This window comes from Scyliorhinus torazame, chromosome 15 (assembly GCF_047496885.1).
Source record: "Scyliorhinus torazame isolate Kashiwa2021f chromosome 15, sScyTor2.1, whole genome shotgun sequence".
Lineage (NCBI taxonomy): Eukaryota > Metazoa > Chordata > Chondrichthyes > Carcharhiniformes > Scyliorhinidae > Scyliorhinus > Scyliorhinus torazame.
In genome coordinates, this window is record NC_092721.1 from 185,764,420 (window position 1) to 185,776,798 (window position 12,379).

Sequence of the window (12,379 nt, forward strand, 5' to 3'; positions counted from 1 at the left end):
CTTTTATACAAATGGATAAACTATTTGTCAGGATATCAAACAATTTGTTGGCTTTCAAACAATTTGTTGGCTTTATTTGTAGCAGCTGGGACGATTATTGATCTTGAACAACAATTATCATTTTAAAATATGGAAAAAATACATAGCAAAGCAAAAGTTGACAACCAAATGCTCACATAGGCACATACGACTTGAATTTGCCATCTGGGGTTCACATATAAGCAATTAGCTATCCCTTTCCTATTTCTAATATGTTTTGTATCCAGTTTAATTACAGCATAGCTTTGGATGAACAGTTGCCTTCAGCGAAATTGATCTAATCTTTTCGGAGCACTTACTTGCTATTATGACGTCTTGTTGTTCCTTAAATGATTCCAGTCTCTTGGTTCTCCCAACCTGTTCCAGCAGCTGATAACTCCCTCCATGTAAAAGAAAAAAAGGGTTTCTGATGCCTGTCATAAATATCTTTCACGGAAGGCACGGTGGCGCAGTGGTTAGCAGAGGATCTGGGTTCGATCCTGGCCCCGGGCCACTGTCTGTGTGGAGTGTCCACATTCTCCCCGTGTCTGCGTGGGTTTCACCCCCACAACCCAAAGATGTGCAGGATAGGTGGATTGGCCACGTTAAATTACCCCTTAATTGAAAAAAAAACTGGGTACTCTAAATTTATTTAAAAAAACGTCTTTCACAATCAAAACTTGTGCTTTTTAGCTCTCCTCCTGCATATCTGAAAGTATAGGCCCAGATTTGCTCATCAGGATCAGAAATCCTATTTCCAACCCTGATTCGACAGGAAATGCACACTTACCTTCCTCTGACTTTTCTGAGGGATCTTACCTTCAGATCTGACCCTGTGCTGCTTCCTACTAAGAGTCCACACAGAAGCCACGTGTCCTTTTACAGCTGCTGTATTCTCCATGCCATGGCACGGCGGGACAGTGGTTATCACTGCTGCCTCACAGCTCCATGGACCCGGGTTCAATTCTGGCATCTGGTGACTGTCTGGGTGGAGTTTGCACTTTCTCCTCGTGATGCTTGGGTTTGCTTTGGGTGCTTCAGTTTCCTCTCACAGTCCAAAGATGTGCATCTTAGGTGGATTGGCCGTGATAAAATTGCCCCTTAGTGTCCAAGGATGTATAGGTTAGGTAGGGTTACGGGGAGAAGACGGGGGATAGGCCTAGGTAGGGTGCCCTTTCAGAGGGTGGGTACAAACTGGGGCTGAATGGCCTCCTTCTGCTCTGTAGGGATTCTATAATTCCGCTAAGTAAAAAGTTGACATTTTCCAAATCTGTTTTGAAAATAGCTAAGGAGAGAAGGTATGTGTGTAAGGAAGATCGGGTGGTTGGTGGATGAGATAGGTAGAGTGATAGGTAAACGGGTGAGGTGGGTTGGGGGTTTGAGTCCGGTTGGGGGAAATTTGGATGGGTCGGGGGCTAGTCAGGTTGGGTCAGGAGCAGGTGGAGTTGGGGGCTAGCCAGTTTGGGTCAGCGGGGGGGGGGGGGGGGGGGGGGGAGGGGGGATCTGGTCTGGTCCGGGGGACAGGGAAACATTGGGTGGTGGGGGATGGTCAGGTCGGTTTGGAGGAAGTTGGGGTACAGGGGGGTAGTTAGTGGGGTTAGTCGTCTAGTAATCCAGGGGTTAGACCAGAATTTATTCCTGCCTCACGTTTCCTATACACATTGGTCAAGAAGCATACAAATTGGGCAAGAAAAATAACAGGTCTCAGGATTGGGAGCAGTTTAGAATTCAGCAAAGGAGGACCAAGGGATTACGAAGGGGAAAGCTTTCAGGAAAATAGGGCGGCACAGTGATGCAGTGGTTAGCACTGCTGCCTCATGGCACCGAGGACGCGGGTTCGATCCTGGCCACACATGGAATATTGTGTCTCCTTACCTGAGGAAGGATGTTCTTGCTCTAGAGGGAGTGCAGCAAAGGTTTACCAGACTGATTCCTGAGATGGCGGGACTGAACGTATGAGGAGAGATTGAGTCGGTTCGGATTTTATTTGCTGGCGTCCAGAAGAATGGGGAGTGAGGGGCTGTCACAGACACCTATAAAATTCTAACCGGCCTAGACCGGGTAGATGCAATAGGATGTTCCCGATGGTGGGGTTGTCCAGAACTAGGGGTTAAAGTCTGAGGATACAGGGAGCGGCACAGTGGTTAGCACTTCTGCATCACAGCAAAAGGGATGCGGGTTCGATTCCCGGCTTGGGTCACTGTGGAATTTGCACGTTCACCCCCGTGTCTGTGAGGGTTTCGTCTGGGTGCTCCGGTTTCCTCCCACAGTCCAAAGATGTGCAGGTTAGCTGGATTGGCCATGCTAAATTTCGCCCAAGTGTCCAAAGTAAAGTAGGGCTGGAGATGGGGCCGGTGCAGACTTCATGAACCAAATGGCCTCATCCTGCACTGTAGGGATTCTATGATTAAGGACAAAGATGAGGAGAGATTTCCTCACCCAGAGAGTGGTCGGCTTATGGAATTCGTTACCACAGAAAGTAGTTGAGGCCAAAACATTGTATATTTTCAAGAAGCAGTTATATATAGCACGTGGAGCGAAGGGGATCAAAGGATATGAGGGAAGGCGGGATTAGGCTATTGAGTTGGATGATCTGCCATGATCAGAAGAAAGGCGGAGCAGGCTCGAATGGCCTCCTCTTGTTCCTATTTTCTATGTTTCCTGAATAACAATCCAGATTAACAAACTAGAACTGTCCTCTAATTCGGATTTTCTCAGAGGGCCCTAAAGAGCAGGGAATTTCCCATCATAAGTTCAAACTTTCCGAACAATTCCCATGGAGACCTTGTGATGGGACTTCTGAGGAGTCCCGTAGAGCATCATTCAGGGTACATCTGGTCTTCGACGATTAATAGACTGGAATATCTGAGCCAGTGTTTCTGGTTTATACCTGCAATGCCATTAAGTATCTTCTTTAGCTCTCCTGAATGCTAGATGTCAACCTTGGCCCAGCAGGAGCACTGCTGACACTAAGTCAGGAGTTGTGGATTCAAGCTCTACCCCAGAGACATGAGTGTTAATCTAAGATAGCACTTCAAGGCAGAATTGAGGAAGTGCTGCACTGTCAGAGGTGCTGTTTTTGGATGAAACAGTGAACTGTAGTGGGCTAGTAGATGGTGTTATTCAGAGTAGCGCAGGAGAGTTCTCAATGTTCCAGTCCATTTTATCCATCAGCCAACATTAGTAAAACTGATTTATTTTATTGTTCTTTTTTCGAACAATTTGACTGCCAGGTGTCCCTATGTTAAAACAATAGTCTTCAGAAATGCTTTACCTTAATGGCTGCTCTCTGTCTGAGACACCTGTTTCACGCTGTTGGAGAACCCCAGCATATTACAGCTTAAATCATCGACTAGGGAGAAAGAAATACTGTGTTCCTGAAACAAATACAAAATACAATGGAAATGCAAAACAGGGCCTCTGGTAATACGAAAGATAAGAGTATATTTGGCATTTTGATGGGATCTCTGATCAAAACCCATGTTTCCTGGAACAATTTGGAGGCTTACAAAGATGGACTTTAGATCCACTGGATTTTTGAGCAGTTTCCCAACAGTTAGATGTCAAATAAGGTTTATTTGAAACTTTGCCTTTTCACGATGTCAGTTTTCTGGTTGGTTTGAAAAGATAAAAAAACATGCAGGCCAAGCTTTTATTTTTTGCATTCACACGTCGGTTCTTTTTACATGATTAGGAATATTGAACAGAATTTCGGGGCGTGCCTGTATTTTACAAAAGGGAAATTTGTAGAGAAAAACACTGATATCAAGTAATCCATCCTTGTTCATTTTAATTCTACCCAAATTACCATATTTTCTTCTGTGTAATTGGTATTAAAGTTCAATCAGAAAAGGATGTAAAATCGGAAGAAATGGTTGAAAAGCAACACAATATTTTGCACATCTGGGTATGTTCTGGGCCTTCCTGCGTCTCCCAAAATTGGGTTAACGGAAATTTGATTATATTTCACAATATGATAACGATTCCCTGTTGGAAAGTCCAACGAGGCTAAACTAGTCCAGCCTTCTCCAGCTCGGGGCTGTGTTATTTAATGTAAATCACACCTGTAGCTGGTTAATTTAATGGAAGGGAAGATTTTAAAATAACTGCACAGCAGTGATGGCAATGTGCAGGAGGAGGGTGAGACCCAGGACTGCACGGACATGGGAAATTAGCACCTTGTAGCCTGTATTACCCTACGCACTGGGTGTTACTGAGCATAGTGTAGGATCAGGCAAATTGGGTGTTGAACGGTATAGCATTAAAAGCAAAATGAGAATGTTAGGAACTGTCAATAAAAAAAGTTAAACCTGTATTATTGCACTAGTACTATTAGTTATGTGGAGAATAATTGAGGTGGAGTTTCTGATATAGAAGATCAGTGCACAATTTCGGCAAGTAGATTTTAATTATCATGTGAATTGTTTACAGTAGAACAACTATTTTTTTCAAGACTGTGAATAAAGGTGTTGTTTGTATAACGCTGGGTTGTGTTTTTTTGTTCACTCGCCACTTTAAAGTAATTCATGGAAAAAGTGAGTATGGGCTACAGTAATTGTTGGGCCGTGCTCAATGAGATGAGAGGAAATTCAACCAGGGGAAAAACTAATGGAATAATGAATGATCTTTCGGGTAGAGACTTAGTACGTTTTGACATGGTAGTTGGGGATAGAGAAATCAAAGCCAGAACTTCTTGGCTCATGAGAGAGATAAAGAATATGATGAAACAAGATTGGTGTAAGGGAGGTGAATTCTTCAGCACGAACCAAGCCAAATTGAGAGGAGAGGAAAATCAAGGCTGGGAAAGAGAATCTGAGAATAGAATGACATTCAACATAAAAGAGAACCCAATACCTACTGGCCTATAAATAATGGGATGAGAGGAAATACAACCAGGGGAAAACCTGTGATGGTCCTGATGAAGGAGCTGCGCTCCGAAAGCTAGTGATTCCAAATAAACCTGTTGGACTATAACCTGGCATTGTAAGACTTCTTCCTGTGCCCACCCCAGTCCAATGCCAGTATCTCCACATCATGCCTATAAATAAGGAAGAGGATGCCGACATCCATTGGTAGCAGCTGAGATGGCAGAGCTAATGAATGGGGTGATAATGGCGGACAGGACACATTGGATTTGGGTTTATTGTTACGTGTACAGAGGTACAGTGCAAAGTATTGTTCTGCGGTCAGTCCAGACAGAACGTTCCATAAAGTAGGGCATATGATAGTGTTATGGGCGAGGCATTTTCAGAACCCCCAAATATATCATGGAGTTCAATCAACCTCTCCCTTTAATGGATTTGTTGCTTTTCCTAGCACACGGCTTTTTCCCTAGGTGTGGGATTACAATTATGGACACATGGGTTTTTAAACACAAAACACTGTTTATTCCATGAATTCAACTTAACAGCTTAAATAAACATTGGATTTCTTAACACCCCTTACTTCAAAGATAATTCATAAAATATTGCAACAGTAAATAGCTCCTTAAAATGTTCCTTCAAACTTCCAAGAGACTTAACACCTTTAAACAAAATCACATCAGGTTAAAGGCTTTACTTTAAATCACCCAAATGATCCAGAGATAGTCTTTCATGGTAGAGATCCAGCTCACTGCAAAACACAGACACCCCCCCAACTCTTTTCAAAACTTGCAGCTCTCTGGAAACACACAGACACCCACACACTGCTTTTTAAACTGAAACTAAGAAGCTGCAAAATGGCTGACCTGAGCTCAGCCCCACCCACTCTCTGACATCACTGTTTTCTTAAAGGTACATTGCTTAAACATCCACGTCTTAAAGGTACCCTCACATGACACCTCCCCACAAGAAAAAAAAATAAACCATCATCTTCAAGATGGTTTCATTTTTCACATTTGCACCTAAGAAAGGTACACAGTAAATATACCTTTTCGTTTTTAAAAAAAAAAAACAACACATGCAAACAGGTATAATAATATAGTCCATTTTTCTTTGTTCTTCTTCCTCCAACCGAAATCCTTCTCGATTGACAGTCTCTTTGAACAAAGTCTCTGCACGATCCATCCATTCCTCTACTCCTCGGCATTTCTCTTTAGAATCAGATATATTAGTTCAATCTGACCACAGAGTCCCTTGCAATTCTCCAATACAGGAACATTGGTGATCACAGCTTTCAGGCAGTCAAATGCTTGTTGAAAGTCTGCTGTCCATTGAAATTTTTTAGGTTTCTTTAGCAAGTCCATCAGTGGAGTAATCCCGCCACAAAACCTTTGCACAAGTGTTCAATCAAATCCACTCATGCTAAGAAATCGCATTATTTCCCTTTGTCTTGAGGGTATTGGAAACTCCTCAAGGAAAGTGATTCGGGCTTCTCCAAATTCACTTTTGGGTAGGTTCATCACCAAACTCGCCACCTGAAGTCGATCGAAGAACTCCATACGATGTTTTAAATGTTCTTTCCATGTCTGGAAGTTGGAAATAAAAGCAGATCGTCCCAATTTCTTAATGCAATCCTCCAAACGCAGGATAGGATAAGAGTCCGTTCCTGTAACTGCATTCACCTTTCGATAGTTCACACACAACCGTTGTGTACCGTCTGGTTCAGGTACCGTCACTATGGGTGAGCTCCATTGGCTGCAACCCACTTCAATTATGCCATTTTTAGGCATACTCTCAATCTCTTTGTTAACCTGTGCCAATTTTAAAGGATTAAGCCTATATGGATGTTGTTTGATAGGAACAGCATTTCCCACATCTACATCATGTATAGCCCTTTTAGTACTTCCCAATTTATCTCTACAAACTTGCCCATGTGATATCAATAACTCTTTCAGGTCAGTTCGTTTTTCCTCTGGAAGGTAACAACAATTCATCCCAATTTTTAAGAACATCCTCATTTTCCAATTTAATTTGAGGTACGTCAAATTCACAGTCATCTGGATTTGGTTTGTCACTTTGAGTTTGATTCATTAAAACCTCCTTTTTCTCTCCTTCCCTTTCAAAGTACCATTTAAGCATATTCACATGACACACTCGGTGAGTCTTCCTTCTATCTGGTGTTTTTACCACATAATTCACCTCACTTAATTTCCTTTCAATCTGATACGGTCCACAAAACCTAGCTTTTAAAGGCTCCTCTACCACTGGTAACAACAGTAAAACTTTATCCCCACTGGCAAAACTACGAACTTTGGATTTCTTGTCCGCTACCTGTTTCATCACATTTTGTGCAACTTTCAAATGTTGTCTAGCCAATTCACCTGCTCTATTTAATCGTTCCCTAAAATTTGACACGTAATCCAATAGTGTAATTTCCGATTTCTCGCCCACCAAGTTTTCCTTAATCAATTTAAGTGGTCCTCTTACCTCATGACCAAAAATTAGTTCAAAAGGACTAAATTTGGTAGACTCATTAGGTGCATCCCGAATTGCAAACAATACGAATGGGATTCCTTTATCCCAATCCTCTGGATAATCTTTTTAAAAATATATATATTTTATTAAAGTTTTCAAACACAATTTTTCCCCCTTACAAATCAACAAAACGGTAACATGATAACTGATAGATAACATTGTTTCAATAAAATAGTGAACTAACAAAATAACACGAAATAGTGTCCTCTGGATAATCTTGACAATACGCCCTCAACATTATCTTTAATGTCTGATGCCACCTTTCTAACACTCCCTGCGATTCTGGGTGGTACGCAGTTGATTTAAATTGTTTTATTCCTAAGCTATCCATAACTTCTTTGAATAACTTTGAAGTAAAATTTGTTCCTTGATCCGATTGAATTTCTGTGGGTAGTCCATATCTAGTAAAGAATTTAAGTAACTCCTCCACAATCCTTTTAGCTGTAATATATCGTACTGGAATGGCCTCTGGCAACCTAGTAGACACATCCATTACAGTCAAAATATATTGATTCCCACTTTTTGTTTTAGGAAGCGGTCCTACATAATCGATTAGGACCCTTGTAAAAGGTTCCTCAAATGCTGGAATGGGTATTAAGGGCACTGGTTTTATCACTGCTTGATGTTTCCCTATCACTTGACATGTGTGACATGATTGACAATATTTAACTACATATTTATGTAGTCCAGGCCAATAAAAATGTTTTTGGATTTTAGCTTGAGTTTTCCTTATTCCCAAATGACCTCCCACTGGTACCTCATGTGCAACTCGCAACACCTCCTTTCTATACCCTACCGGCAATACTACTTGATGAACTTCGGCCCACTTTTCATCCGCCTGCATGTGTACAGGTCTCCATTTTCTCATCAAGACATCATTTTTACGGTAATAACACTCTGGTATACTCTCAAATTCCTCTTCCGTATATGCTTTCTGATATATCCGTTTTATTTCTACATCTTTCTGTTGTAACTCCGCCAATTTTCCTGACCTAAAAATATCCGCCTCATCCTCCACCTGTTCTTGTTCTTTTTCAACCATCTGATCAAAAATCGTTTTTGATAATTGCACTTCAACTTCATCTTCACTCTTTGATTTCTCTTCTTGTCTTAACCTGTGACTTTGCAACCTTGTTACTACACAATCCGGAAAAATCCCAGGATATTCGTCCTTTTTACCACAACAGTCTTCCCAGTGCTTTTCTTCACCCACCAACACTGTGACTTTACATGGCCTAGTTTATTACAGTGAAAACATCTTAAACTTTTCATTTCTTTTCCACCCTCCTGGATTTCTTTTTAAATCTGAGATACACTCTCTTTATTGTCTCCCATCAGATCACCTTTACCGTTACCACTTGAGTATTTCTCATGTCCCCAGTTCCTATAACTCACCGGCTGAAACTGATGTCGGAAACCAATCTTTGATTTATGAACTAATTCATAATCATCTGCCATTTCCGCTGCTAATCTCGCAGTTTTAACCCTCTGTCCTTCCACATGAGTTCTTGCTCCATCAGGAATTAAATTTTTAAACTCCTCCAAAAGTATAATTTCTCTGAGAGCTTCATACGTTTGGTCTATTTTCAAAGCCCTTATCCACCTATTAAAATTACTCTGTTTGAGCCTTTCAAATTCCTTGTATGTTTGACCAAATTCTTTCCTCACATTTCTAAACCTTTGTCTGTAAGCTTCAGGCACCAGCTCATATGCACTTAAGATGGATTTCTTCACCTCCTCATACGTTCCAGATACCTCCTCCGGTAGTGATGCAAACACTTCACGAGCTCTACCTACCAGCTTTGTTTGAATCAGTAACACCCACACGTCCTGTGGCCATTTCATTTGTTTAGCTACCTTCTCAAATGAAATGAAAAAGGCTTCCACTTCCTTCTTGTCAAACCTTGGCAATGCTTGGACATATTTAAATAGATTCCCATCAAGCCTTCGACTATGACGCTCTTTCTCACTATCCTCATCACTATCATCCAACTGTACATTTCCCTTTACGTCTGCCAATTTTAAATGATTGTCATGTTTCATGGCCATTTTCTGAAATTCAAACTCCCTCTCTTTATCTTTTTCCCTGATCTGTATCTCTCTTTCTTTTTCTTTTTGTTCTGCTAGGGCTATTCTTTATTTTCTCCTTTCTTCTCTTTCCTTTTCCTTTTCTTTTTCCTCTCTCTCTCATCCTTTTTCCTCTCTCTCTTTCTCTTTCTTTTTCCTCTCTCTCACTCTCGTATGCCAGCCGCTTTAATTCTTTCTCATGTTCCATTTGTTTAATTTGCAACTGAATTTTTGCCATTTCCAATGAGTCAAACTCTATCTCAGGCAACTTTAAATGCTTAACCACGGCCATAATTACCTCACCTTTTCCCATTTTGTCAGGTAATGTTAACTGCAATGTTCTTGCCAAATCTAACAGTCTGCTTTTTGTTTCTGTCCGTAAAGTATAACGTGTGACATTCTCCACCCCCAAAAACTCCTGAGCCTCTGAAAGAGCCATTGTTCACAACACTCACCCCACTTAAATTAAAATACCACACCGGATAAAATACACTGCTTAAACATCCATGTCTTAAAGGTACCGTCACATGACAATAGAAACACAATGTAAATACATAGAGGAAAGGCTGGATTAGAATGAATAAGTTATTTGGGCCACCAGGTTGCTAGGTGGAAGCAGAGATTGTCGGAGGGGTTGTCTTAATCTTCCAAACTTCCTGAAATACCATTTGACCATAAGACATAGCAGCAGAATTAGGCCACTCGGCCCATCGAGTCTGGTCCGCCATTCAATTATGGCTGATATTTTTCCCATCCCCATTCTCCTGACTTCTCCCCATAACCCCTGATCCCCTTATTAATCAAGAACATATCTATCTCTGTCTTAAAGACACTCAGTGATTTGGCCTCCACAGCCTTCTGCGGCAAAGAGTTCCACAGATTCACCACCCTCTGGCTGAAGGAATTCCTCCTCATCTCAGTTTTGAAGGATTGTCCCTTCAGTCTGAGGCTGTGCCCTCTGGTTCTAGTTTTTCCGACAAGTGGAAACATCCTCTCCACATCCACTCTATCCAGGCCTTGAAGATCCTGTAAGTTTCAATAAGATCCCCCCTCATCCTTCTAATCTCCAACGAGTACAGACCCAGAATCCTCAACCATTGCCCATATGAGAAGCTCTTCGTTCCAGGGATCATTCTTGTGAACCTCCTCTGGACCATTTCCAAGGCCAGTACATCCATCCTTAGATACGGGGCCCAAAACTGCCCACAGTACTCCAAATGGGGTCTGACCAGAGCCTTATACAGCCTCAGAAGTACACCCCTGGTCTTGTCTTCTAGCCCTTTCGACATGAATGCTGACATTGCATCTGTCTTCCAAACTGCCGACTGAACCTGCACATTATCCTTAAGAGAATCGTGAACAAGGACTCCCAAGCATTCCCTAACGTTATCCTTAAGAGAATCATGAACAAGGACTTCCTAAGCATTCCCCCATTTAGAAAGTAGTCTATGCCTCCATTCCTCCTTCCAAAGTGCATAACCTCACATATTGTATTTCATCTGCCACTTCATTGCCCACTCTCCTAGCCTGTCCAAATCCTTCTGCAATCCCCCTGCTTCCTCAATACTACCTGTACCTCTACAGATTTTTGTATCATCTGCAAACTTAGCAACAGTGCCTTCAGTTCCTTCTTCCAGATCATTAATGTATATTGTGAAAAGTTGTGGTCCCAGCACAGATCCTTGAGGCACACCACTAGTCACCGACTGCCTCCTTCCCTTCTTAAACAGCGGTGTTACATTAGCCACTTTCCAGTTCGCTGAGACCCTTCCTGCCTCCAGTGATTCCTGAAAGATCACCACCAATGCCTCCACAATCTCCTCAGCTATCTCTTTTAGAGCCCTGAGGTGTAGTCCATCCGGTCCAGGTGATTTATCCACCTTCAGACCTTTCAGTTTCCCCAGAACCTTCTCCTTAGTGATGGACACTGCACTCACCTCTGCCCCCTGATCCTCCTGGAGTTCTGGCATCCCACCCGGGGAGGGGGGGCGCACAGAATTGCAAAGTGGCAAATGTGAAACCCTTGTCCAAGAAAGGATGTAAAGACATTCCTAATAACTATAGACTGTTCAGTTCAACATCAATGCTAGTTGATACTTTAGAAACTAATCCAGGAAAGAATATGCAGTAGCTTGGAGAGGTTTGTGTTAATTAAGAACCAGTAGGCATCATGCGGCGCAGTGGTTAGCACTGGGACTGCGGTGCTGAGTATCCGGGTTCGAATCCCGGCCCTGGGTCACTGTTCGTGTGGAGTTTGCACATTCTCCCCATGTTTGCATGGGTTTCACCCCCACAACCCAAAGATGTGCAGGTTAGGTGGATTGGCCACGCTAAATTGCCCCTAAAATTGGAAAAAAATAATTGGATACTCTTAAATTTAAAAAAAAAATTAAGAGCCAGTACGGATTTGTAAAACATAAGATTGTGTTTGGCTAATGTTGTCTACATCGATTTTAACAAAGTGTTTGAAGCATTTGCAACAATCTTCAGCCAGATGCGCCGAGTGGTTGATCCATCTCAGCCTCCTCCAGATGACTCCAGCATCACAGGTATCAGTCTTCAGCCAAATCTATCGACTCCACATGATATCAAGAAATGGCTGAAGGCACTGCATCCTGCAAAGGCTATGGGCCCCGACAATATTCTGACAAAAGTACTGAACTTGTGCTTCAGAACATGCCGTGCATCTAGCCAAGCTATCCAGTATAGCAAAACACAGGCATCTACCTAGCAATGTGGAAAATTGCCCAGTTATGGCCTGTGCACAAAAAGCAGGACAAATCCACCCGGCCAATTATTGTCCCATCAGTCTACTCTTGATCGTCAGTAAAGTGAAAGAAGGGGTCATCAACACTGCTATCAATCAGCAATAACCTGCTCACTGACACTCAGCTTGG